This window comes from Triticum dicoccoides, chromosome 5B (genome assembly GCF_002162155.2).
Source record: "Triticum dicoccoides isolate Atlit2015 ecotype Zavitan chromosome 5B, WEW_v2.0, whole genome shotgun sequence".
Classification (NCBI taxonomy): domain Eukaryota; kingdom Viridiplantae; phylum Streptophyta; class Magnoliopsida; order Poales; family Poaceae; genus Triticum; species Triticum dicoccoides.
This window is the reverse complement of record NC_041389.1, coordinates 478,895,733-478,919,049: the sequence shown is the minus strand read 5'-3', so window position 1 is coordinate 478,919,049 and position 23,317 is coordinate 478,895,733.

Genomic DNA, 23,317 nt, shown 5'->3' with positions numbered 1-23,317 from the left:
TATTTTCTAAAAGAGAGATGGGTAAGAAACATGTAGAAACTATGATCAGCATGCTATAAAATTTCATGATGCAAGGATACGCACACGCTTCTTAGAATGGAGTTGACATATTTTTGCTGGACTGGAGCGGACTAGTTCTTTGGCCACTGGAATCTGCTTATTATCAGTAGGAGTTAGGTTTCTCTGTGCTGGAGTAGTATCTATAAAAACTGGAGTTGGTTTATTATCTCCTAGCGTTTGGATCTTTTGCCCCTTCAGATTCTAATATAGTCATCTTCCCCTTGCATGCCTTGTATAGAAGAATGGTGCTTCAATTATAAAACATGCTACAACAGAGAGATGGAATAGGTACTGAAGAATAGAAAGGCATGACATATTGACATGTATTCCCTCCATCCGGAAAAAATGGATGCGTCTAGGCATATTTCAGTTCTAGATACATCCTTTTTTATCCATTTCGGCAACATGTAATCCGGACGGAGGGAGTATGGTGTAAGAGCTAGGGATACAACATGACAACACAGTAAAAAACACTAGTTGAATGTAAAACTGTATGCTAGCGGAATACGTACAGAAAAAACTAAGGCAACATACACGTATATGATTGAGAAACTAAGATGGCATTGCAACAGAGCACTAGAACAGCACTTCAATGTAAATAAACATGGTATGGTAGACAGATTAAGTACATACTGATGAATAACAATGCATAAGATATTCAGAAGCATGATGTCCAAATTAAGCAGATGGCATTGCGATAGAGTAGAATGACAGTACTTGAATTTGAAAACATGTTATCATGAATGGAATACGTACTGAAAAACAGGAAGGCATGACATATTTACATGCATGATCAGCATGCTAAGCACATGGCATTGCAACAGAGTAGATACACTCCAGGACATTATATGCATGTTGTACCCATATCACGGGCCAAGTTAGAGCAAGGACCTTGTGGGGTGAAGAGGATTCAACATCTTTCTGCAAGTCTTGTGAAGAACTGCCTTTACATGTTCCATCATATTGGGTATCATTGACATCAAGTTTATTGGCCTTTACATTGCTCCATGAGGTTCTTGTGGATATATCTGTATGTGCAATTATATCTGACATGCATGGAAGACAACTAGTAGTTAGATTTATGTAATGAGTGCCTATAGGAGACGACATAAATAGTAGGACTGGGGTTAACTAGCAGCAACAGGTCTCAAAAACTAAAGGGAGAACACAGATGAAAGCTACAGAATATGTATCATTTGTGCTCGAGATTAACTAGATGACACACAAAAGTATTAAAGAACAACATAGGTAATACTAGAAGTGGTATAATACTATAATCACCAGCCCGTGGGATAGCATTGGCTGATGGATGATAACTATGGAACAATGTTACCTAAAGAACAAGTATCTTAGCTGAACTATGGAACAACGTTAACTCCTGAACAAGACCCGTAAGAGATCAACATGAATATACAGTGAAATATTATAATCTATTTTCCATGCTTAGATGAATAACAAAGCCATAAATATTGCACACAAGTAAGATGAGGGTACAACCTATCTGGCCGCCATCCATAGGAATGAGCATCATGTGCTGACTTATCGATGGCCCTGCAGTTGTTGTGGCTGTCCATGTCTGGCACGCGCATTCGATGCAGGGAACTGTTGAGTGGGGACTATAGCTCCCTTCTGGTGTATGCTTCCCTTGTTGGAGCAGCTGCGGTGAGTCAGAAGACGGTGTGGCTGAAGATGCAGATAACACATAATGTTAAGAACAACACATCTCTTTGATCTAAATAAATACACTAAGAGATCAACATCAAGGTACGAGAGTGGTCACACGTCTGTTGACTGAAGACTAAATTGGGGTCACACGATTTTATTTTATTTTGATACTGTCCGATCTATGCTGGATGGCTTGATGGCCGTCTTGTGCCTCCCGGCTGACATTGTTAGGAATCTTCCCCGAATAGCCAGCGACAATGGCAGAGCAGCTTGCCTCCACCGTCCGTGGCCCCGGCCAAAACCTCGCTCCCCGCCCCACCGCACTGTCGTGGTTGCGCTGCCCCCGGGCCAATCCACAAAGACTCCCCGTCATCCAGATCCGGCGACGGCAGTACCTTCAACCCACGCAACTCTAAGATAGCCAGCTAAGCGCTGCTTCCGCGGCGAACTTGCGGCCCCGCACCCTTACATTAGACACCAGCCAACCGGCTGCCTAGGAGCTCTGCCGCCTCGAGGGGTGCTGCTTCCCATTGGGAATCGATTGGCCCAGAATAAAAATTCAGACAACTGACGCCTAAATAAAGTGATTTGAGATGAGGGTGCGACCTATCTGGTGACATGGTGAAGTAGGCAGGTCCAGCTGCCGAGTCGGTGAGGCCGGCGTGGTTGCGGTGGCCACCGGCGGTAGGGAAACAACAATGTCACGACGGTCGACGGCTATGAGGAAGCAGCGCCGGGACTCTGGACAGATCCGAAGTTGGAGTCGCTCCGGCGCCGTGAACAACGGCGGGGGTGAATCGGCTCTGGTACGGTTAACGCGGCCGTCGTCGAGGCAGCTCCAGCAGCATGGAGTAAGAGGCACACGGCCAAGTGCACGACGACAAATGGACAGCGTCTCCGACATTAGGGAGGAGGGTGGCTGTGAAATTGGTGTGGTGGGGGGCGCCATGGAGGAGGGGCTGAGGTTTCGAGGCTCGAGAGAAGGGAGCTTCCGGGAGAAGGTGATTTGGCGCCCACGAGGTATGAATGGGGGGGGGGATTTGGAGGGGAGTGGAACCATGTTTTACGGACGCATTTGTCTGAAATGTGAGGGGGAGTTATAGTTCTACCCCTGCCTTTAGGCTTCTCGGCTTGGGTCTGTGTACTGAGGGTCGGGGATAGTAGAGTAACTTTGCTTCTCCCCAAATAGTGGGCGGGAGCGATTTCGGGCGAGGAGGGCGTGTTTTGAAATATAGTGGGCGCGAGCGATTTCGGGCGAGGAGAGCGTGTTTTGAAATAGTGGGCGCAAGCTATTTCGGGCGAGGAGAGCGTGTTTTGTCGACCATGGTTTATGAATTATTCGGCATATGTCATTTCGGCCAAGGAGAAGGCGCGCTTCGATGAAGTTACGAACCTACCCTCGATGTACAACGGGCCAATTAATGCATCTCCCACATAGGACGGTAATTTCGCATCTCCCATTTATTTGCTCGGGAGAATTCCACCGAGCAGAGGATGTTTAACGGTTCGTTCAAAATTTGGGAGAACGAGCATCCACGTCTACCTTACCAAGTCGATTCGAATCAAATTTTGAAATATTAGCTTGCCACTTCTTTTTTAGATGGAGAGATGATGCCCGGGAGTAATGTGTTTTTACATGCTCGTTGCTAGCGATTTATTATATGACAAATAGTTGACCCACTCAAAAATGGGAATCAAACCCAAAATGAAATATCCCGATTCAATGAAATAGCTCGTTCACCAGGTCAAAATAGTGAACTAAATCCAAAATTGAACACCTCAATCGAAAAGCATGTTGTACAGTATTATAGTACTCCATGAACATGTTGAAAGTCAAATTAATGAACTTGTTTGATATACGCATATATCCGTTCATGTGTGGATTGCACACAACATATTCTCCAATTTAAATATTTGAATGCAAGTTTATATCGAAACATGGTTTATATCAGTCTTTGATGCATAAAACGCGACCTCCCCCTCTCCCGGACTCCTGCTCTCTCTCTCTCTCATTCTCTCTCCCTCTCTCTCTCCGACAATCTTCAATTCTGTCGCATGCATCCAACGCACAAACCTTGTTGGTCCCCCTCACTTTCTCTCCATCTCTCTCTCTCTTTGTGTGTGTGCGTGGGGGGGGGGGGTCTTTCTAGTTCGCATGCATATATACTCCATCTATAGGTCTCTCTCGCACACTATGTATGATTCTCTAGTCCAAGCTAGATATCTTGGGTGCACTCATCGTACGCACACAAATTCCTTGGCTCGTTGCCCGTAACTCTCTCACGCACCAGTCTGTCATCTTGGAGCTCTTCCCCCCCCTCTCTCAAACTCTCCATCTACCTGGGTCACACATACACATGCATATATCACTCGCACTCGATAGGCCCATCTAAAAATCTATCTCTCTCCCTTGTTCTCTCTCCATCTCACACGTACGCACACACAATCTCATGCCTAGCTAGCCAAGTATGATGGTCTCTCACTCAATTGTAGGCACACGCAGTCCCCCCTATATGTATATGACTAGCTAATATTATTCTCCATCACAAACATGTGCATGGTCTATCTCGATTTCTCTCGGGACATCTTTCTATCGCACACGCACCTCCCTCGATATCCCACCCATATAGTCCCCTCACGATCTCGAGGGGGTCTCTCTATAACAAACACACCCTCCCGCCCTCCCCATGCGTCCATGTTCTCCATGTGTCCCTCTCGACCTTTGTTCCTTGTTGGCCATACCTCTATTGGACATGTGCTATAGGGGTGTCTCTCTCCGTTGCAAACAATCACACACTAGCTATCTTCGTGTATCTCCCCGCCTCGCTTTTCTATCTCGGAGATGCATGCGTGATATGTTCGCCTAAGAAATGAAAAAACACACACTCTCTCTAATTTATCGTTTATTGTTACTTTCTCTTTCACACACATACTCTTTTTGCACACTTACTCATTCTCCTTCACACGCACTTGATCCCTCTCGACTTAGGCACTCTCCTCGGTCCATAGCATATTGATTTATTGAAAAGTCAAACATCACAAAGTTTGACCATGTACGTGGAGAAAAACAATTACATCTAGAACGGCAAACATATACCATTAGATTCACCATGAGATGTAGTTTCGTATGATGTATCTTTGGTATTGAAGATATAAATAAAATTTGTGTAAACCTGATCAAAGTTTCCAAAGTTTGACTTCTAAAAAAATTACATGCACTGCATTACCGAGCGGATGGAATATCTCTTTCCCCCTCTCAGCTATCTGACGCACCACTCAGCCTTATCGGGGCTCCTCAATCTCTCTCAAACTTTATATCTCCCTGGTTCACACATACACATGTCTCGCTCGCGCTATACATATAGACCCGTCCAACACTCTCCGCCCTTGTTCTCTCTCTATGTGACAAGCACCCCCCTAATAAGTACCATAATCCCTCACTCCATCATAGGCGCAAGTACTCCCCCCCTAAGTATGATTATCTCTCACTAGCCATCAGGAACACACATATAGTCTCCTTCATCCATACGTTTATCTCGATATCTCTCGGGGTATCTTCTATCACGCACATACCTTGTCTCTCGATATCCCACCCATGTAGTCCCATCACGATCTCCAGGGGATCTCTCTATGACAAACATACACTCTCTCCTCCCCATGTCTGCATTTTCTTCGTACGTCTCTCTCGACCTCTCTCCCTTGTTTGTCAGATCCCTCTTGGCCACGTGCTAGGAGTCTTGCTCTCTCGGTTTCAAACAACCACACACTCTCTCCTCACCTTGCTTCCGTTGTCGAAGATGCATGTGTGATATGTTTGCATAAGACACACACGTTTTTCTCGACTTTTATCGAGTGTTGTCCATGTCTCTTTCACACACGCACACACACTTTTTTCACTCACTCTTTCTATTTCTCTCTCTCTCTCTCTCTAGTTAGGGACTCTCTCACATCCATAAGCATATGGATCTTTTGAAAAGTCAAACCTCAAAAAAGTTTGACAAGGTATTGATAACCCACAAGTATAGGGGATCGCAACAGTTTTCGAGGGTAGAGTATTCAACCCAAATTTATTGATTCGACACAAGGGGAGCCAAAGAATATTCTCAAGTATTAGCAACTGAGTTGTCAATTCAGCCACACCTGGATAACTTAATATCTGTAGCAAAGTGTTTAGTAGCAAAGTAATATGATAGTAGTGGTAGCGGTAGCAAAAGTAATATTTTTGGGTTTTGAAGTGATTGTAACAGTAGCAACGAAAAAGTAAATAAGCGAAGAACAGTATGTGAAAAGCTCGTAGGCATTGGACCAGTGATCGGGAATTATGCCGGATGCGGTTCATCATGTAACAGTCATAACATAGGGTGACACAGAACTAGCTCCAATTCATCAATGTAATGTAGGCATGTATTCCGAATATAGTCATACGTGCTTATGGAAAAGAACATCTTTTGTCCTACCCTCCTGTGGCAGCTGGGTCCTAGCGGAAACTAAGGGATATTAAGGCCTCCTTTTAATAGAGTACCAGACCAAAGCATTAACACATAGTGAATACATGAACTCCTCAAACTACAGTCATCACCGGGAGTGGTCCCGATTATTGTCACTTCGGGGTTGCCGGATCATAACACATAGTAGGTGACTATAGACTTGCAAGATAGGATCAAGAACTCACATATATTCATGAAAACATAATAGGTTCAGACCTGAAATCATGGCACTTGGGCCCTAGTGACAAGCATTAAGCATAGCAAAGTCATAGCAACAACAATCTCAGAACATAGTGGCTACTAGGAATCAAACCCTAACAAAACTAACTCGATTACATGATAAATCTCATCCAACCCATCACCGTCCAGCAAGCCTATGATGGAATTACTCACGCACGGCGGTGAGCATCATGAAAATGGTGATGGAGGATGGTTGATGATGACGATGGCGACGGATTCCCCTCTCTGGAGCCCCGAACGGACTCCAGATCAGCCCTCCCGAGAGAGTTTAGGTCTTGGCGGCGGCTCCGTATCGTAAAACGTGATGAATCCTTCTCTCTGGTTTTTCTCTCCCCGAACACGAATATATGGAGTTGGAGTTGAGGTCGGTGGAGCGTCAGGGGGCCCACGAGGCAGGGGGCGCGCCCAGGGGGTCAGGTGCGCCCCCATTGTCATGGACTAGTGGAGGCCCCCTGACGTGGATTCTTCTTCCAGTATTTTTTTTATTTTCCAAAAATACGTTCCATGGAGTTTCAGGTCATTCCGAGAACTTTTGTTTCTGCACATAAATAACACCATGGAAAGTCTGCTGAAAACAGCGTCAGTCCGGGTTAGTTCCATTCAAATCATGCAAGTTAGAGTCCAAAACAAGGGAAAAAGTGTTTGGAAAAGTAGATACGACGGAGACGTATCAACTCCCCCAAGATTAAGCCTTTGCTTGTCCTCAAGCAATTCAGTTGATAAACTGAAAGTGATAAAGAAAAACTTTTACAAACTCTATTTGCTCTTATTGTTGTAAATATGTAAAGCCAGCATTCAAGTTTTCAACAAAGATTATGACTAACCACATTCACAATAACACTTAGGTCTCACGTTTACTCATATCAATGGCATAATCAACTAGCGAGCAATAATAATAAATCTTGGATGACAACACTTTCTCAAAACAATCATGATATGATATAACAAGATGGTATCTCGCTAGCCCTTTCTGAGACCGCAAAACATAAATGTAGAGCACCTTTAAAGATCAAGGACTGACTAGACATTGTAATTCATGGTAAAAGAGATCCAATCATAGTCATACCCAATATAAATTAACAGTAATGAATGCAAATGACAGTGGTGCTCTCCAACTAGTGCTTTTTAATAAGAGGGTGATGACTCAACATAAAAGTAAATAGATAGGCCCTTCGCAGAGGGAAGCAGGGATTTGTAGAGGTGCCAAAGCTCGATTTTAAAATAGAGATAAATAATATTTCGGGTGGCATATATTTTCATTGTCAACATAACAACCAAGAGATGGCGATATCTTCCATGCTACACACATTATAGGCGGTTCCCAAACAGAATGGTAAATTTTATACTCCCCCTCCACCAACAAGCATCAATCCATGGCTTGCTCGAAACAATGAGTGCCTCCAACTAGCAACAACCCTGGGGGAGTTTTGTTTGCAATTATTTTGATTTAGTTTGCTTAAAGCATGGGACTGGGCATCCCGGTGACCAGCCATGTTCTCTTGAATGAGGAGCGGAGTCCACTCCTCTTGAGAATAACCCGCCTAGCATGGAAGATACACACAACCCTAGTTGATACGTGAGCTATTCGAGCATACAAAACAGAATTTCATTTGAAGGTTTAGAGTTTGGCACATACAAATTTACTTGGAACGGCAGGTAAATACCGCATATAGGAAGGTATAGTGGACTCATATGGAATAACTTTGGGGTTTAAGGGATTGGATGCACAAGCAGTATTCCCGCTTAGTACAAGTGAAGGCTAGCAAAAGACTGGGAAGCGACCAACTAGAGAGCGACAACAGTCATGAACATGCATTAAAATTAATAAAAATTGAGTGCAAGCATGATTAGGATATAATCCACCATGAACATAAATATCATGAAGGCTATGTTGATTTTGTTTCAACTACATGTGTGAACATGTGCCAAGTCAAGTCACTTAAATCATTCAAAGGAGGATACCACCCCACTATACCACATCACAACCATTTTAATAGCATGTTGGCACGCAAGGTAAACCATTATAACTCATAGCTAATCAAGCATGGCATAAGTAACTATAATCTCTAATTGTCATTGCAAACATGTTCATTCATAATAGGCTGAATCAGGAACAATGAACTAATCATATTTACAAAAACAAGAGAGGTCGAGTTCATACTAGCTTCTCTCATCTCAATCAGTCTATCACATATCGTCATTATTGCCTTTCACTCGCACGACCGAACAGTGTGTAAAATAATAATAGTGCATGTGCATTGGACTAAGCTGGAATCTGCAAGCATTCAATAAATAGGAGAAGACAAGGCAATATGGGCTCTTGGTTAAATCAACAATAATGCATATAAGAGCCACTTCAACAATTTAATAATAGTCTTCTCCTATCGGCCCCTAAAGAAAAGAAAGAAAATAAAACTATTTACACGGGAAAGCTCCCAACAAGCAAAAGAAGAACGAGAAATCTTTTTGGGTTTTCTTTTAATTATTACCCCTACGAGCATGAAAATTAAACTATAGCTAAAAGCTACAACTAATTTTTTTGTTTTTCTTAAGGTTTATTAAACACATAAGAAGAAAGTATAAAAGGAAAATAAACTAGCATGGATATTACAGTGAAAGAGTATGAGCACCGACATCTAGCAATGAGTGTGTGTGAACATGAATGTAATGTCGGTGAGAGATACGTACTCCCCCAAGCTTAGGCTTTTGACCTAAGTTGGTTTATTGCCACGGATGGCCTGGCGGATATCCATAGTTGTAGTTGGGGTCGTACTGTGAACAAGCCTCGGATTGCCACTGGTTGGCAATCATCTCCGGACCCCACTGGTAATTAGACTGTCATGGAGGATCAAATTGTGGTTCCGGCTCTGGCTTTGTGGCTGATGTAGGGTTCCGGTAGGCGTGAATGGCCGCCAACGGAACGAGATACTGTCCTGCAAATAAATCAAACAAGGAAGGAGCATGCAAGGTAATAGTCTCAGGGTGATGTTTATCAAAGAACAATTTGTATTTAAGCGCCCCTTCCCTATTCTTAACAATAAAATCATGCGCTACCATACTCTTATAATCTAAATAAACAGTGGCCAGCACAAATTTGCAATGAATAAAGCACTAGAACAAAAACTAATTGGACCATTGGAGGAGTCACATACCAAGGAACAATCCCCCCAAGCAGTTTTGTGAGAGGTGCTTTGAGCAAGGAGATCGAAAATCACAGCAAAATGAGCTAGAACTCGTGCTTGAGTTGGATGGTGATTTTTTTGGGAGGAAGAAGAAGTGTATGGGTGCAGGAATAAGTGGAGGGGAGCTACCATGGGCCCACGAGGCAGGGGGCGCGCCCTGGACCCTCGTGGCCAGGTGCTTGCTCCCCCTGCTGTGTTCTCAGTGCCGGTTATTCTCAAATATTCCAGAAAAAAAATAATATTTCAATTTCGGGGCATTTGGAGAACTTTTACTTTCGAGGTATTTTTACATTGCACGGATAATTCAGAAAATAGACAGGAAATACTATTTTTACTTTATATTAACTAAATAACAGAAAGTAGAGAAAGTACAGAAGGTTGTGCCTTCTAACTTCATCCATCTCATGTTCATCAAAAGGAATCCACTAACAAGGTTGATCAAGTCTTGTTAACAAACTCATTCCGAGTAGCATGGAACCGGAGAAATTTCGAATAACACTATGTTACCTCAACGGGGATATGCACATCCCCAATAATAAGAATATCATATTTCTTCTTGACAGTAGGAAGAGGAAATTCAAAACCTCCAAAAATAATCGATGGAATTTTTCCAATAGAATTGATACTGTGAACTTGAGGTTGTTTCCTCGGAAAGTGTACCGTATGCTCATTACCATTAACATGAAAAGTGACATTGCCTTTGTTGCAATCAATAACAGCACCTGCAGTATTCAAAAAGGGTCTTCCAAGAATAATAGACATACTATCGTCCTCAGGAATATCAAGAATAACAAAGTCCGTTAAAATAGTAACGTTTGCAACCACAACATGGCACATCCTCACAAATACCGACAGGTATAGCAGTTGATTTATCATCCATTTGCAAAGATATTTCAGTAGGTGTCAACTTATTCAAATCAAGTCTACGATATAAAGAGAGAGGCATAACACTAACACCGACTCCAAGGTCACATAAAGCAGTTTTAACATAATTTCTTTTAATGGAGCATGGTATAGTAGGTACTCCTGGATCTCCAAGTTTCTTAGGTATTCCACCCTTAAAAGTGTAATTAGCAAGCATGGTGGAAATTTCAGCTTCCAGTATCTTTCTTTTATTAGTGACAATTTCTTTCATATACTTAGCATACGGATTCATTTTGAGCATATCAGTGAGACGCATACGCAAAAAGATAGGTCTAATCATTTCAGCAAAGCGCTCAAAATCCTCATCATCCTTTTTCTTGGATGGTTTAGGAGGAAAGGGCATGGGTTAAACCCATGGCTCTCTTTCTTTACCGTGCTTCCTAGCAACAAAATCTCTCTTATCATAATGTTGATTCTTTGATTATGGGTTATCAAGATCAACAGCAGGTTCAATTTCTACATCATTGTCATTGCTAGGTTGAGCAATAACATGAGCATCATCATTAACATTATCACTAGGTTCATGTTCATTACCAGGTTGTGTTTCAGCATCAGAAATAGAAATATCATTTGGATTCTCAGGTGGTTCAGCAATAGGTTCACTAGAAGCATGCAAAGTCCTATCATTTTTCTTTTTCTTCCTCTTAGAAGGAATAGGTGCATCAACATTAGTTCTCTGAGAATCTTGCTCAATTGTCTTAGGGTGGCCTTGAGGATACAAAGGTTCCTGAGTCATTTTACCAGTTCTAGTAGCCACTCTAACAGCATAATCATTATTCTTACTATTCAATTCATTGAGCAAATCATTTTGAGCTTTAAGTACTTGTTCTACTTGAGTGGTGACCATAGAACCATGTTTACTAATGAGTTTAAGTTCACCTTTAACTCTAGACATATAATCACTCAAGTGTTCAAGCATATCGGAATTATATTTCAGTTGGAAAATAAGCATTAAAGTTTTCTTGTTTAACAATGAAATTGTCAAACTCATCTAAGTATTGTCTAGCAGACTTATAATGAGGGATATCACCATCATCAAATCTATAGAGAGAATTTACCTTTACTACCTGTGTCGGGTTATCAAGACCATGAGTTTCTTCAATAGGCAATGAATTAAGATCATATGTTTCTTCAACAGGCGGTACATTAAGACCATGTATTTCTTCAATAGGAGGTAAATTTTTAACATCTTCAGCTTTAATACCCTTTTCTTTCATAGATTTCTTTGCCTCTTGCATATCTTCAGGACTGAGAAATAGAACACCTCTCTTCTTCGGAGTAGGTTTAGGAATAGGCTCAGGAGTTGGCTCAGGAAGTGTCCAATTATTTTCATTTGTCAACATATTATTCAATAGAATGTCAGCTTCATCTGGTGTTCTTTCCCTGAAAATAGAACCAGCACAACTATCCAGGTAATCTCTGGAAGCATCGGTTAGTCCATTATAAAATATATCAAATATTTCATTTTTCTTAAGAGGATGATCAGGCAAAGCATTAAGTAATTGGAGAAGCCTCCCCCAAGCTTGTGGGAGACTCTCTTCTTCATTTTGCACAAAATTATATATATCCCTCAAAGCAGCTTGTTTCTTATGAGCAGGGAAATATTTAGCAGAGAAGTAATAAATCATATCCCGGGGACTACGCACACAACCAGGATCAAGAGAATTAAACCATATCTTAGCATCACCCTTTAATGAGAATGGAAATATTTTAAGGATATAAAGGTAGCAAGTTCTCTCATCATTAGTGAATAGGGTGGCTATATCATTTAATTTAGTAAGATGTGCCACAACAGTTTCAGATTCATAACCATAAAAAGGATCAGATTCAACCAAAGTAATTATCTCAAGATCAATAGAGAATTCATAATCCTTATCAGTAACACAGATAGGTGAAGCAGCAAAAGCAGGGTCGGGTTTCATTCTAGCATTAAGAGATTGCTGCTTCCATTTAGATAATAACTTCTTAAGATGACTTCTATCATTGCAAGCAAGAATAGCTCTAGCAGATTCTTCATCCAGAACATAGCCCTCAGGCACAACAGGCAATTCATATTTATTAGGGGGAGAGTCTCCATCATCACTATCTTCAATATTATCAGTTTCAATAATTTCATTCGCTCTTGCCCTAGCAAGTTGTTCATCAAGAAATTCACCAAGTGGCACAGTAGTATCAAGCATAGAAGTAGTTTCATCATAAGTATCATGCATAGCAGAAGTGGTATCATCAATAACATGCGACATATCAGAATTAATAGCAGAAGCAGGTTTAGGTGTTGCAAGCTTACCCAAAATAGAAGGTGAATCAAGTGCAGAGCTAGATGGCAGTTCGTTACCTCCCCTTGTAGTTGAGGGATAAATTTTTGTTTTCTCGTCTTTCAACTTCTACATAGTGACCAGCAGATATAAATCCCAAGTGACTCAAAGAATAGAGCTATGCTCCCCGGCAACGGCGCTAGAAAATAGTCTTGATAACCCACAAGTATAGGGGATCACAACAGTTTTCGAGGGTAGAGTATTCAACCCAAATTTATTAATTCAACACAAGGGGAGCCAAAGAATATTCTCAAGTATTAGCAACTGAGTTGTCAATTCAGCTACACTTGGATAACTTAATATCTACAGCAAAGTGTTTAGTAGCAAAGTAATATGATAGTAGTGGTAGCGGTAGCAAAAGTAATATTTTTGGGTTTTGAAGTGATTGTAACAGTAGCAACGGAAAAGTAAATAAGCAGAGAACAGTATGTGAAAAGCTCGTAGGCATTGGATCGGTGATGGAGAACTATGCCGGATGCGGTTCATCATGTAACAGTCATAACATAGGGTGACACAGAACTAGCTCCAATACATCAATGTAATGTAGGCATGTATTCCGAATATAGTCATACGTGCTTATGGAAAAGAACTTGCATGACATCGTTTGTCCTACCGTCCCATGACAGCGGGGTCCTAGCGGAAACTAAGGGATATTAAGGCCTCCTTTTAATAGAGTACCGGACCAAAGCATTAACACATAGTGAATACATGAATTCCTCAAACTACGGTCATCACCGGGAGTGGTCCCGATTATTGTCACTTTGGGGTTGCCGGATCATAACACATAGTAGGTGACTATAGACTTGCAAGATAGGATCAAGAACTCACATATATTCATGAAAACATAATAGGTTCAGATCTGAAATCATGGCACTCAGGCCCTAGTGACAAGAATTAAGCATAGCAAAGTCATAGCAACATCAATCTCAGAACATAGTGGATACTAGGGATCAAACCCTAACAAAACTAACTCGATTACATGATAAATCTCGTCCAACCCATCACCGTCTAGCAAGCCTACGATGGAATTACTCACGCACGGTAGTGAGCATCATGAAATTGGTGATGGAGGATGGTTGATGATGACGATGGCGACGGATTCCCCTCTCCGGAGCCCCGAACGGACTCCAGATCAGCCCTCCCAAGAGAGTTTAGGGCTTGGCGGCGGCTCTGTATCGTAAAACGCGATGACTCCTTCTCTATGGTTTTTTTCTCCCTGAACACGAATATATGGAGTTGGAGTTGAGGTCGGTGGAGCGTCAGGGGGCCCACGAGGCAGGGGGGCGCGCCCAGGGGGGTCAGGCGCGCCCCCACCGTCGTGGACAGGTGGAGGCCCCCCTGACGTGGATTCTTCTTCTAGTATTTTTAATATTTTCCAAAAATACGTTCCGTGGAGTTTCACGTCATTCAGAGAACTTTTGTTTCTGCACATAAATAACTCCATGGAAAGCCTGCTGAAAACAGCGTCAGTCCGGGTTAGTTCCATTCAAATCATGCAAGTTAGAGTCCAAAACAAGGGCAAAAGTGTTTGGAAAAGTAGATACGACGGAGACGTATCAGGTATATGTGGAGAAAAACATTTATATATGGAAAGATCATTAGATTCATCACAACATGTACTTACTTCATACTATCATTTATCTTTGGTATTGTAGATATAAGTAATTTCTTTATAAACTTGGTCAAAGTTTCAAAAATTTGTCTTTAAAAAAATGTTGGAACTACATTATCAAACTGAGGGAGTAGCTCTTTCTCTCTCTCTCTGCTATCTCTCACGGGCCTCCCCTCTCACACGAACACTCTACACCGATGGATTATACGCTCACTGTGTCAGTGTCTAGCTCTGTATATTGTTTAGTTGACCAGTCAACCAGTCCACATGCTGCCTTGTCTGCTCGTGTTATGTATCTTCGTGCGCTGGCCCATGTGGCAGTGGGTGAAAATAAGTAAACTAGAGGCCCATCTGACACGTGGTGAAGTAAACAAAGTTGAAACCACTCGGGGTAGCACCCCGCACGCTAGTAAATTGAGGGTGCATTGAGGAAACACTTCTTCCACGTGGAGGACGCACTCGCGCACAATTCACCACTGCGCGGCGGCATGCCCAGAAGGACGCACTCGCACATACCCAGCACACAACACACACCAGCACACGTGTACACCGGCATCGCCGCCGGTTGAGATGGACGGCGAGGCAGCCAACAAGCGGAGGCGGCTCGAGCCAAAACCGCATCCGGCGAGCTTGGACTTCATCAGCGGCCTCCCTGACGACATGCTGCTTGTCATCATCGGCCTCCTCCCCACCAGAACTGCCGTGCGGACCTCCCTGCTCTCCCGGTGGTGACGCCCCCTCTGGCGCCGCATTCCCCTCAACCTCACCGTCTACAACTGCCTCTGTGACGGGGATTGCAAACGCATGGCCGCAGTCTCCAAGATCCTTTCATCGCACCCTGGGCCAGCCAGATGCCTTGACATCCGCATGTTCAGTACCAACTGTAAGGTCCAACCCAAGTTCGACGAGTGGTTCTTATCCCCCGCCCTAGATCAGCTTGAGGAGCTCAGCTTTGAAGCTGGACGATGTCGCTCTCTGCCGCCACCCGCTCTCCGCCTCGCGCCAACGCTGCACCGTGCCAGCTTCAGCTCCTACTATCTTCCCCAGATTAATGCCGCGCCAGCCCTTCTTCTCCCTCAACTCAAGCAGCTCGACCTCTTCGATGTTGTCATCTTGAAGAAGGCTATGGAGCACCTGCTCCGCAACTGTACTGCGCTCGAGTACCTTCGTCTTGAGCAGATCCACGGTTTCATTAGCCTCCACATCGCCTCGACGAATCTCTGATGGATTTATGTGTCTTGCTAGCCCAGCAACAAGACATCAATGGGGAAGAGATCACTCCAGCTGTTCCACGTTATGGTCATTGAGAATGCGCCTTTCCTTGAGAGATTGCTTGTATCGGATCTACAAGGTCCAACAAAAATCAGAGTCATTGACGCACCAAAATTGACAGCGTTGGTGCACTCGTCTGCCAAATTCTTCGAACTCTTTATTGGATCCGTAATCATTTAGGTACAACACTCATCTTCTTCTCCGTCTTCTTGAAATTCACATTTAAAATTTCTTCTTGATGTATTTACGACCGTCTTCCAGAAAATGATTCCCACAAGCTTGACCCAGTCTATGCACACAGTGAAGATCTTGGCAATAAAATCTATAGGCCCCAATCTGGATCAAGTTGTTGGATTCCTTACATGCTTTCCGTGCACGGAGGAGCTACTCATCGAGGTGAAACTTCTTTCCTATTAGTAAATGGTAATCACAACGTAGCTCAAATTTTTCGTAATTTTCCCAAATTACGATGACAAGTGTAGTGTTCAAAACTGCATCTACGCACTGCACCGAAAGAAATGTTTTTAGTATTTTTTCTCACGTGATCACCTGCATCGTTTTGTTGTTGTACTACTATAGTAGCCTAGGCTAGTCATAGTGGAAAGTAACCTAGACTACTCCAGTAACTCTATGGTTACCCTAAGAGCAAGTACTACCTCCGTCCTGGTTTACTCTTCCTATTTTGTAGTATCAAAATTTGACCATAGATTTAACTGACAAAATGTTAACGCATGCCACTAAGAACTATATCGTTGGATTCGTATTTGAACATAATTTCAAATGGTGTAATTTTTAGTGACATGCATTGGCATTTTCTTACATAAATATATGGTCAAAATGTTATACTAAATAAGAGGTAGTACAAAAGTGGGCTATAACGGCCCTCCACTATGTAGGCCAAAACACGTGCCAAATTCACTTGTGATGCATTTGGCATCGATGCCCCTCCATTGCTCACCTGGTGCCCCAATCTGGATCACCTACTTTGCTCCAGTGCCAAATTAACTCACGCAATGAAAAAACACTTGCGTGGGAGAGAGAGAGAGAGGATTGAGGCAATAAAAAACACTTGTTTGGGACAGTGAGAGGCTGGTGTAGTTGGTTTGATTAATTTGTTTATACATGTGGGTCTGTGTGCACAGCGGTGCCAACTCTCTCACATCGCAAGAGCGGAGCCAAAATCTTTTGATTTGACATTGATGCGTATTTTATGTGGCATACTTTTGCGAAATATGGCATCGGCCACATAGTGGAAGGCAACAAATTCCCAAGCTCTTCACGCACTCCTAGGTAAATGAGAGGAAAGAGAAAGAGAGAGATAGAGTGAAAAAATATCACTAGCCAGCCAACCCTATCGTATGAGCAAATTATATTGCTACCTCTTGTTGACACGGCAATCTTATACAACCAGCTTCTCTAATATGTTCTCTTCTTTTGCAGATAAAAAAAGACCCGAAAGTGAAACATGTGCTGCACTATAACAGTCTCATCGAATGCCTTGATCTCCATCTTACAAAAATTGATTTGATCGACTATCGAGGTAGCACATCTGAGATTAAATTGGCCAGGTTCTTTGTTCTGGATGCAAGTGTGCTCAAGGTAATGAGGTTTGGCGTTCTCTGGCGCAACAATGAATGGTGTGCTGATCACCGCAAGCGTCTAAGCCTAAATGACAAAGTCTCCGCAGAAGCTGAATTTGTTTTTGAAACATCAAGTGGCCAGAGACTCGAAAACTTATTTGCCCATTAATGACTTGTAAGGGCGGTGGATTTTAGTTTGTACGATAATGTTGCATCCACCTAAAGTAATGAAAGTTCTTACGTAAACTTCCTAGTAATTCCCTCTTCGTAGGTGCAGCATTACTCCTAACATTTGTAATATCAGTTTGTAACTTGTAATATTGCCGTGTCCTATTCCCGCGTTTTCAAAATCCTAGGAATCAAACAGGTCCTGAGTTGGTGATGATGTTGTGCCTGACATCTTTCACCAATAGCCGTTGGATCTAGATCTGACGCATACAAACCAAACTTCTCCAGTTTTGCAAAAAGATGACCGCACTTTTTCCCTATTTGCAAACAACTCCTTGTCTCTCACAATCAGCCTTATCTCCTCCCCACCACATCTAGAAGGTCATGGAAAAATCTGGCGCAATGGCCGCTGCTGGCGCCGGCCACCCCCCAATCTTGGTGTTCCGTGCAATGCACGGGCATCTACGCACGGGAAATTATGTCGAACACGGCTAGTTGTAAGCAGGCTAGGTCTATAGCCATGATGATAGTGACTGCAGACGGTGAGGCTGACTATGGTATGCCAAACACGGCGCCTATACTCAGGTGTCATCTCTGGCGTAGGGTCTTGTCACTTCACTGTGAGGAGCAGCACGTAATAATTTGACCAACGGGTAGTACAGTGCTACTACATTGGTACTACTACTACATTGGTAGTACTACTACTACTAGTAGTACTAGCACCACCGTCTGGATTTAGTAGTACTACCACGTCCATCTGGATTTAGTATTTGACTAGCAATATCTAGTAATGCATGTCACAAAAATTGTACTACTACCTCCATCTAGGTGAATAAGTCATTCGCGTAGTTCTAGGTCTTCAATTTGAGGAATTAAATATGTGTTATATGTCATGAAAAGTATATCACTAGATTTCTACATGGATGTAGTTTCTAAATATATATTTTTGTCACACATAATACATATTTAGATGGTTAAATCGTCGACCTAGAACTACGCGAATGACTTATTCACCGAGACGGAGGTAGTACTCCCTCTGTAAATAAATACATGGTGTATTGTTTTATTCCTATCGGCGAGATAACTTAATGTCTTTTTGCTACTTAATAGGATTACAGGCAATGAACTAACCACTGCATGTGATGTTTGGTAGTCTCAAGTCATTGAAAGCATGCACGGGCACAGAGGGGGATGCAACTTCATTGACTTACTGCACCTGCCTTTGGGTGTATGACACGTGGGCCCAACGGGTGGCTGGCCAACCTGCCATACAGCCAAAGGCAGGTGCAGTAGAGGGGCGAGGAGTAGATGGCCAACACGCACGTGAATTCAACGCAGTCTGCACTTCTCATATAAAGGCTCCCGCCAGTCCAATCTACGAAATCCTACGCACCTACGCACCCAAGGGCAAGAGTCACCACTCCAATCGCAAGATCAGTTGACTAGAAGCTAGACCCATGGAGGCGATGAGCGCGAACATCAGCCGGCTATGCCAGATGGTCCACGATGCCGGCCTGCAGCCCGGCACCGAGGAACGTCTCCAGGTAGTGCTTTAGGCCGCCAGGGCGAGGGGCCGCTCGGACGACAGCTTCGTCTTCTTGTTCGATGAGGTCCTCGTTGGCTTCCTATTTCACCGTCGCCAAGAAGCTCGCGGACGACCTTGATGTACGCCTCCAGCCCACACGCCCAGGCTCTGTGATGCCTGCCACCATCAACGGCCTCTATGATGACAACCTCTTCGACGCACTGGTGTCCCTGTGACTGCCCGCCGTCGCGCCGGAGAATGTCCACCTCGAGGTCGCGCTCGCCGCGCAGCGCCTGGCACAGCAAGACACCATCAACATAATCACCCACGTCTACGTGCAAATCGTCTACAAGGACTACTACATGCAAGAGGAGGACGATAGGACGCTGGCCTTCTTGGACCGTAGGGCAACCTTGGATGGCATTGTTCAGAAGCACGTTGAGCTTGCCGCCAACGCCGCTGCTCCTCACACGTCGGTTCGTGACCCGGTGCACTAGGGTGTGAGGATGTCGTTGATGGATCCGTATGTATCTTTATCTTTCCGTCAAATCCATGTAGTAGTATATGGTACTACTAGTAATTATCTTACCTTTCGCATGAACTTCATAATTTTCCTACATACTCCATGCATGAACCGCGCTAGAACCAAACTTCTCATTACTCTAGGGAAAATCGTTATTTCTATCTATTGGTCGCGCCATGGAGCAGAACCAAATTTTACAAGTAACAAGTTCAAAAGGAAAAGCCTGCCGTGTTTGCGTCGCACCCCCACATAGTTGGTCCGGCACGCCGCTCAAGGGGTGATGCGTGCTGTGTTGCATTTTCACTTACAAGTGGGACCGCAGTTGAGCAAACCAACTATTGGCAAACCCCCACCCCACCCACCGCGCGATGGCAGAGAAAACAGGAGGGAGAAGAGATGGCTATAGCACGGACTCCAAGAGAATTGGTGTCGAATGGGACTCGTGTGGGTGGCGTGTGCCGTACTGCTAGACATGAATGCTAGTTATGGCCCATGCCACCCCACTATATCGAGGTGCTGGTTACGTAGAACAAATTTCCCGGAGTCCATGCTCAGCCCTCCTCTATCTCTCTTCTCAGCTAGCCAGCAGACGCGCGGAGCCCATCGTTTGTTTGCTCATATGTGATCCCACATGTCAGTGAAAACGCAGGAGGACCCACTGAACCTGCACATCTTTCACCTCAACATGCTGGTGATGAAAAACAAATCCAATAAAGATCTTTGGTGGCTGCTTTTGGAGTTACTCAAGAGTAGTAAGATTCTATTTACATTTTAACCCAAGATGCACATCACGTGGCTTCAACTACCACTCTATTTTCTTGCATGGCATGACCTGGATGCTGGATGTCCCATGTGTCGGCAAAAGGAGGAAGAACTTGACCAAATCTTCGGTTGTGCTCTCAGATTAGACTAATTGTGCTAACTTGAAATTTTATTGTGTAGAATGGATGCAAGTTTTGGTATTGGGAAGAAGAGTACAACGATATATTGATCGAGCGCAATTTAGTAGATGTTCTAGCACTTTTAGCTAGCATAGAGGCTAGAGATGAGACTAGTACACTTGTTGATAGAATAGAGGCTAGACACGTCTACTTCTTTACACTCGAAGAAGAAATAAGCACGCAAGATCGAGCCTCCGCAGATCAACAATGAATTTATCGAGAAGGCACTAATCCAACTTACATGAGCAGTTATGGAAGTTGGATATCTTCTAAAATGTATTCTTGTGGTTCTTGTTTTCTTTGGTCTTGCTTTTCTAGTCAAAATTTTGGTGATGTATTTCCATGTAGCAAAAAATCAATGATGAAAAAAAGATATGTGTTTGCAAAGAAAAATGTACGCGGCCGGGATGCGTCCGCGCGTTCGGCGCACGGCCACCGCATCCGAGAAATGCCCCGGACACGACCCCATTGCTCTACCCAAATAGACAGAATCCGGGCAAAACGGAGGTCTGTTTGGGGTCGTGCATTGGAGTTGGCCTTACAAGTGGGACCACAGTTGAGGAAACCGACTATCGGCAAACCCCCACCTTGCCCACCACGCGATGGTTGAGTTAGAGAAACGACGAGGTTGAAGAGATTGCTGTAGCACGGACTCCAAGAAATATGATGTCAGATGGAAGTCGTGCTGGTGGTGTGTGCCATACTCCTGAACATGAATGCTTGTTCTGGCCCATGCCACCCTACTACTCCTACTACTTATAGTAGTAGTATCGAGGATTCAAGATGCTGGTTACGTACAGTGAACACATTAACATATGGCCCACCTCACACTGTGGCCAAATTTCCTGGAGTCTGTGCTAGGTTAAAAAGTGTTCTTTGTGAGGATGGGTGGCTGGTCTCAAGTTTAAAACTTGTTGTATTACGTACGTAGACATAGAGATAGTGCAACATGTGAAGCTAGTACAAATAGTGTACTATTTTTTATTGGCCTCATCCGATAACCTGTTGCATTGTCGCAGCACTCACTCAGAGAAGCGACTCAAAAGCCATTCATAAATTTAGTAAGTTTATCACAGGCATATCATTTTATTACATACAACAGGTCATCAACCCACAACGACAACGAGGATACATTATAAATACTAAAGTTTTCATCACACAACAAATAACAAGCAATGAAATGAACTTCAACTCAACCAATCCTCGGCGTTGGAAACTCTTGCTTTGAACCACAAGCGATTCTCTGGGAAGAGCCAGCTACTGTCAATCTCGAGACCAACGCAGGACTGATCATCCATGCTGAAGCGGCCTACTATATCACGACCAGGGTAGGGAACCACCGCAATGTCCGACGTATTGATACAGTTGCTTCTCATAAATGGTAGTAACGTTGTGTCAACAACAGTTGGATTGCCTTGCACCATCATTGGATAGTTTTGTCCAAGGAAGAGCGAGTTTGCTCCAAGACTATCAATACTGTACCAGGGAGAAGGTGTTGGAGCTAGCACACTAGTATCCATCCCAAATACCATGCAACAGGTGTTGGAATAGGTCCGGAGAGTGCGACCATGGGAGACAACACCTGCTCCCTCAGTAGTAACATCAGCAGTGGGCTGTATACAGACAAGAAGTGGTGATCCATTGGAATTAGTTGCCACTGAGTATATAAGTTCTGATCGTCCTCATGCTCGTGATCATCACCATCGTCATCTCATCCTTGGTTATAAATTTTTTCAAGTATAGGTGGTGGAATGTTCACAGGACCTTGGAAACACAAGAAGAAGGTTAATTAGTAAAGGGAAACTTGCTAACGCACATGCATGTGGCTGAAACAATTATAATTACGGTGGAAGACAAATGTACCAAAACTACGAGGATCCCATGCAAAAACAGTGCCACGAGTGGTGGCAGAAAACACAAGATCCTTGTATTCAATTGCATCACAGTACTCATCCGTGTACAGAAACTGATTTTTGAGCAATATCCATGGACGAACCATGGAATCAGTAACGATGGCAACAAGCTTGTCGAAGATAGCAACAACTTGATAGTTCTCGTAATTCCAAGAGCGGTTGGGAACTCGAGAAATTGCTATCTTCCGTAGACGACCGTCACCATGATCGTATTTGAACGTACATAGATCATCTGTGTGCTCAACCTCAGGGCACTCGGAGATTTTTGGAAGTGGAATCCGCTGACGAGTGTACACATTCGCAAGTTCCCACTCACAATTGTACCCAATATAAACAACCCAATCTCCATTTGCGCCAGCCCAGGCCTTACCCTGAAGTGATGGCATCTTGACATCACACGTATCATTATCAAGCGGCATCAACTTGCACAAGGCGAGGCCTCCGTCGTCCGCGCCCATGCGAACAGGCTTATAGCGAAGAAGATAAGGGAGATTAAACCGCTCCTGGACCCTTGGGTTCCTTGTAATGATGTTATTAGTTGAGTCGAGAATGGTCTTGAACGAACCTGCCATGCTAGCCGAGGTGATGACGTCGCACCGATCAATGAGTTCCCCCACCATGTCATCTTTCAGATCGGGGCAAGAATAACGGGGTCGTTTCTGGCTTGTTCCCTCCATGGAGAAGACGATCGAACAATGGCAGAAGGAAGGGTGAAGGCAAAGGGAGGAGGGAGGAAGAGCGTGCGACATCAGTTCCAAATCGAGAGGGAAAGGCGAAGAGTCGGTGGACGGTTGCCAGTTTGCCACGGTACACGAAGAGGCGCCCCGGCCTACACGTCCTTTTGGAAATTGTACAAAAGGACTCGCCGTTGTCTCACTGACATGTTGGAACGAGACCACATGTCAATGAA